The sequence below is a fragment of the Scyliorhinus torazame genome, chromosome 9, assembly GCF_047496885.1.
Source record: "Scyliorhinus torazame isolate Kashiwa2021f chromosome 9, sScyTor2.1, whole genome shotgun sequence".
Classification (NCBI taxonomy): Eukaryota; Metazoa; Chordata; class Chondrichthyes; order Carcharhiniformes; family Scyliorhinidae; genus Scyliorhinus; species Scyliorhinus torazame.
Window position 1 is genome coordinate 143,780,598 of NC_092715.1, and position 6,000 is coordinate 143,786,597.

The 6,000-nt window shown below is 46.0% G+C and overlaps 1 long non-coding RNA gene across 2 annotated transcripts in view; it reads right to left on the reverse strand.

Annotated features, from left to right (window-relative positions):
* LOC140430028 (uncharacterized) overlaps nucleotides 1-2,047 on the reverse strand; it is a 36,491-nt gene extending 34,444 nt beyond the window's left edge. For both annotated transcript variants that reach the window (XR_011949285.1, XR_011949284.1), the window contains exons 1-2: nucleotides 1,821-2,047; nucleotides 867-1,090 (exon numbers count right to left, since the gene is read on the reverse strand). This is a non-coding gene — a long non-coding RNA (uncharacterized lncRNA). The remainder of the gene's footprint in view (nucleotides 1-866; nucleotides 1,091-1,820) is intronic.
* Between the last annotated feature and the right edge of the window lie 3,953 nt (nucleotides 2,048-6,000).

The window sequence follows — 6,000 nt, forward strand, 5'->3', positions numbered from 1 at the left end:
ACAAGGGGAGAACATGCAGACTCCTGTGAAGCCACAGTACTATCCACTTGTGCTACCGTGCTGCCATCATGGCCATTAAATAGGAGGACAAAGTGCCCAACACTGAGGAGCTTCAAAGAGTAGAAGAATTTTTAAAACATGGCAAAATGTCAGGTTCACACTGAAAATCAACATGATTTCCCCAAAGAAACAGCCAGGTCTTCCATCCGTTCTTCTGACACTTTGCCGTTTTAAAGCGGGGGGGGGGGGGCATTTGCGCCGCCATTGTGAAGGGCTGGGCCTGAAGACATTGTCAAGCCTGGCTCCACAGAGATCGGGGTGCCAACTTTAAATCAATGCCCAATATCAAATCAACATTAAAGACCACTTCCCCATGCATTGCCGATATCAGGCCCCTCCATTTACCAGCATCGGGCTCCTTCATTCACCCCTGCCCCCCGTGCCCTCATTCACTGAGGGCCCCCGATCAGGCCCCCCGATCGTACCTCCCTATTCAGCAGCTTCAGACCTCCCAGTCAACAGCCCCTCCCCCCTCAATTCGCTGTTATTGGACATGCCCCACCCCGCAGCATGTGAGGTGAAACTGCTATAGGGCCCCCAAAGGGCCTTCACCTGTAGACCTTCTCCTCTATAGGCCCTGTCCCCTATAGACCCTGTCCCTGATAGTGTCAACGTGACAGGGCCAAACTGGTACTGCCAACCTGTTAGTGTTAACTGGTTGGCCCAGCCAGGTTGGCACTGCCATGTTAGCATGTCTAGTGTGCCAGGGGGCACTGCCTGACTACCAGGGGCTACACTGCCCTCCAAGCCCCCCGCATGGTAATCATGACCAGTCTCCATTTTTGTATACCAGTAGTGATTCTCACCTGCATGTCATCATGCCAGCAGGTGGGAACATATGGCGTTCCTGGAAAATCGGTGTGAAGTCGGTTTTGAATGTTTAAATGCTGGGCATGAATGTGATGACATCTCCGGTAGGGCTGGGGAAGATCTCCTCAGCGCAAGTCCTGTTATGGCCCTCTCGCGAGCGTTCCCAGCCATAATTTGATTTGCGCCTCATTGAACAGGGCCAGAAAATGTCCCTTGAAATCTATAGAATTGAAACATCGTCAGCAGGTCCCAACTTAGATGGAGTGAACTTAAGTTTGTATGACTGATGATAAAGACCAGAATCTCCCAGCTGTTTATGCCGGCGGGATCTTCCGGTCCCATTGACAGCAACAAGGGGTGCACTCTACAGGAAACCCCATTGACAATGGCGGGACCAGAAGATCCTGCTGCCGGCCAATGGCGGACCATCTCATTTCTCAGTGGTTTGCACAGAAAATCATGTCCAAAATCTCTAAGGCAGTCATGTATTCACAACTTAAACTTAGACACCACCTGTGAAGTAAGTCGAGCTTAAGGTTGACTTAAAGACTTCTTAAAGGCGAACCTCAGGAAATGTGGCATGTCCACCATGGACTGGGAGAAAAGCACACAAGAAAACAAAAGCTTGGAGGTAATCGCAAGATGCACCATTGTTTCCTTTGAACAGCAGTATAAAAAGCAAGCTAAAAAGATTGGACAGTCCTAACAAAATCAGACAATTCATCCTTGCCTGCATTGTGGAAAGCCACGCAAGTCTGCAATCAGCCACATTAAAACACACAGCAGACGAATTCATGTACGCAAGAAACAACTGTTTTCGATAACAAAGGGAAACTGGCAACAACATATTTTAAAGATCATCATTATCACATTTAACTGGGAGTAAAATCATGAGTTAATATATAACCTGCATTTCTAATTCAATTATTTTTAATTAAACAAGTTCCTACCTTTAAACCCACACTCTGGTGTTAAAAGCAGACTTTCTATTTTTTTAACCACCTGCACTGCCAGTTCTTGAATAGCAAATGGTTATTTCTGGATATCAAGGGACTATTTAAGAGAAAAACTGATTCAAAATGAATAATCAACTAGACTTAAAATGCTGAATGAATTAACTTGGAGCAATTACATTCAATTCATGAAGTAACTAAATTTGGACACTCAGAAAATGATTTTAGGTTGCTCTACTACCTAAGAATAAAAAAATATTTTATGCACAGGCCAACAAAACGCCTCTATGCATTGCACATTACCACATTGTCAGGAAAGGAACTGTAATGAATTATTGGACAAAGTTAAAATGTATTTTGTTACTAATATCTAACGGGGTCATTGGCAAATAGGGTTAAGGAAAATCCCAAGGCTTTTTACACTTACATAAAAAGCAAGAGGGTAGCCAGGGAAAGGGTTGGCCCACTGAAGGATAGGCAAGGGAATCTATGTGTGGAGCCAGAGGAAATGGGCGAGGTACTAAATGAATACTTTGCATCAGTATTCACCAAAGAGAAGGAATTGGTAGATGTTGAGTCTGGAGAAGGGGGTGTAGATAGCCTGGGTCACATTGTGATCCAAAAAGACGAGGTGTTGGGTGTCTTAAAAAATATTAAGGTAGATAAGTCCCCAGGGCCGGATGGGATCTACCCCAGAATACTGAAGGAGGCTGGAGAGGAAATTGCTGAGGCCTTGACAGAAATCTTTGGATCCTCGCTGTCTTCAGGGGATGTCCCGGAGGACTGGAGAATAGCCAATGTTGTTCCTCTGTTTAAGAAGGGTGGCAGGGATAATCCCGGGAACTACAGGCCGGTGAGCCTTACTTCAGTGGTAGGGAAATTACTGGAGAGAATTCTTCGAGACAGGATCTACTCCCATTTGGAAGCAAATGGACGTATTAGTGAGAGGCAGCACGGTTTTGTGAAGGGGAGGTCGTGTCTCACTAACTTGATAGAGTTTTTCGAGGAGGTCACTAAGATGATTGATGCAGGTAGGGCAGTAGATGTTGTCTATATGGACTTCAGTAAGGCCTTTGACAAGGTCCCTCATGGTAGACTAGTACAAAAGGTGAAGTCACACGGGATCAGGGGTGAACTGGCAAGGTGGATACAGAACTGGCTAGGCCATAGAAGGCAGAGGGTAGCAATGGAGGGATGCTTTTCTAATTGGAGGGCTGTGACCAGTGGTGTTCCACAGGGATCAGTGCTGGGACCTTTGCTCTTTGTAGTATATATAAATGATTTGGAGGAAAATGTAACTGGTCTGATTAGTAAGTTTGCAGACGACACAAAGGTTGGTGGAATTGCGGATAGCGATGAGGACTGTCTGAGGATACAGCAGGATTTAGATTGTCTGGAGACTTGGGCGGAGAGATGGCAGATGGAGTTTAACCTGGACAAATGTGAGGTAATGCATTTTGGAAGGGCTAATGCAGGTAGGGAATATACAGTGAATGGTAGAACCCTCAAGAGTATTGAAAGTCAAAGAGATCTAGGAGTACAGGTCCACAGATCACTGAAAGGGGCTACACAGGTGGAGAAGATAGTCAAGAAGGCATACGGCATGCTTGCCTTCATTGGCCGGGGCATTGAGTATAAGAATTGGCAAGTCATGTTGCAGCTGTATAGAACCTTAGTTAGGCCACACTTGGAGTATAGTGTTCAATTCTGGTCGCCACACTACCAGAAGGATGTGGAGGCTTTAGAGAGGGTGCAGAAGAGATTTACCAGAATGTTGCCTGGTATGGAGGGCATAAGCTATGAGGAGCGATTGAATAAACTCGGTTTGTTCTCACTGGAACGAAGGAGGTTGAGGGGCGACCTGATAGAGGTACACAAAATTATGAGGGGCATAGACAGAGTGGATAGTCAGAGGCTTTTCCCCAGGGTAGAGGGGTCAATTACTAGGGGGCATAGGTTTAAGGTGAGAGGGGCAAAGTTTAGAGTAGATGTACGAGGCAAGTTTTTTACGCAGAGGGTAGTGGGTGCCTGGAACTCACTACCGGAGGAGGTAGTGGAAGCAGGGACGATAGGGACATTTAAGGGGCATCTTGACAAATATATGAATAGGATGGGAATAGAAGGATACGGACCCAGGAAGTGTAGAAGATTGTAGTTTAGTCGGGCAGTATGGTCGGCACGGGCTTGGAGGGCCGAAGGGCCTGTTCCTGTGCTGTACATTTCTTTGTTCTTTGTTCTTTTGGGGTACGGTTATGGCTAGATGGCTAGTGTGTCGATCAACACCAACAAGCACAGGTTTGATTTCTGTTCCAGTTGAGGCAGACTTACTTTTCCCCTTGCTCTGCCTCTGAGAAGGAAATGGTAAACTACCAATGACAAGAGAAATTGCAAGCCATGGCTCAAGGTGAAGCATGTGCAGATAGAGTTAACTGGGAGACTACTATAAATACATCATACTCCCCGTCCTCCTGTTTATACACTGCCTACAAGTCATGGGACTATTTCATCATATCCTATTGATGCGGTATTGATTGACTGTAGTATAAAAGAAATGCATGCTTAAAGGTGCATATCACAACGGTGGGTGTGGGAGCAATATATGGGTGGTAGGAAACCACTAGTGGGGACTGTTAAGTTGCTTAACCTAACAGTCAGAAGATTGATGACAATGGAAAAGAAATTCAGATGGCCTGTATAATGGGCAGCTGATACATTATTGCCCATTTTGTGGCCTTTGCTGAAATTGCAATTAACACCTAATTGCCTTTGGAACATTTTTATTGGGATCAAGGAAATTTAATCTGTAGTAAACAATTCATCTGCATAGGATTTTAATGAATGGTTGGATCAATATCAATATCTGGGTATTCAGGGCTGGTGTGTTGCATTTTGAGCTTTGTTTGATCAGTGCTTGAGATGGAAGATGGGTTACATCCATCAATCTCGACCGCAAAATAAGTGATTTGAGTGGAAACAGGTAGAGAGCACTCATAATCATAGAATCATATAATTTACAATGCAGAATGAAGCCATTCGGCTCATCGAGTCTGCACCGGCCCTAGGAAAGTGCACCCTGTCATAATATGCACCCATACACAACATGAGGTAAAAACAGGCAGTGACAGACACCCAGATTAGCCAATCAACATACAGGAAAGAACACAACCAATCACCAGACAGAACACCAGAGGGGGGCTTCCAACTATAAAACACATGAGGCATCAGCACTCTGCCTCTTTCCACTGGTGATAACTGTAGTGACAGTCAGGGTGTATATATCAGTCAATTCCTTCTACACGTGGCTCAGAGCTAGCCTGGTCGTGTCAGTTAGAGTTAGTACACTTAGCGTAGTAGAGTGTCAACCCACAGCCAGGTGTTACAGAAGATCAATAAATCGTATTGAACCAACGCCTACGTTTGCTGTATGCTTTACCGTTCATCTGCATCCTGTTGCAGTCCGTGTTACCCAGAGTGAATAACACACCATGATATCAGGAGTCTACTTCATCTAAGTAATTTACCTTGAATAATTCAGTGACGACCAGCAAGTGCCTTCCAGCGACATGGAGAAGATCCAGACCCCTCCACAGCTCTGGATCTCCGGAAATCTCGGCATCAACTGGCGGGTCTTCAAGCAGAAATTCAGTCCATACATCGAGGCCTCGGGCCTCGAGGATGTGTCCGATGCCAGAAAAATCGCGCTGCTCCTATCGACTGCGGGGGACCAGGCCATCCAAATCTTCGATTCGCTCACTTTTGCCGAAGGCGAGGACAAGACCAAGTTCCAGACCGTGTTAGCCAAATTCGACAGTCACTGAGAAGTCGAAACGAACGAGAGCTTTGAGCTCTATGTCTTCCAGCAACGCCTTCAGGGTAAGGATGAGCCTTTCCAATTCTTTTTAACTCATCGCCGCATATTAGCGCAATCCTGCAACTATGGTGACACCGCTGATTCCCTCATCAGGGATCAGGTCGTGTTTGGGGTCCACTCCGATGCCCTGCGGGAGCAGCTCCTAAAATTAAAAAACATGACCCTGCCAGTAGCCATCGAGACGTGTAAAGTGCATGAACAGGCGAAAAGTCGCTACTCCCACTTTAAATCGGCAGACCAGGACCAACTTGCCTCCCACGAGGCAGAGAGTGTACAGGCCATCGCCTTAGCAACGAGGCAGAGAGT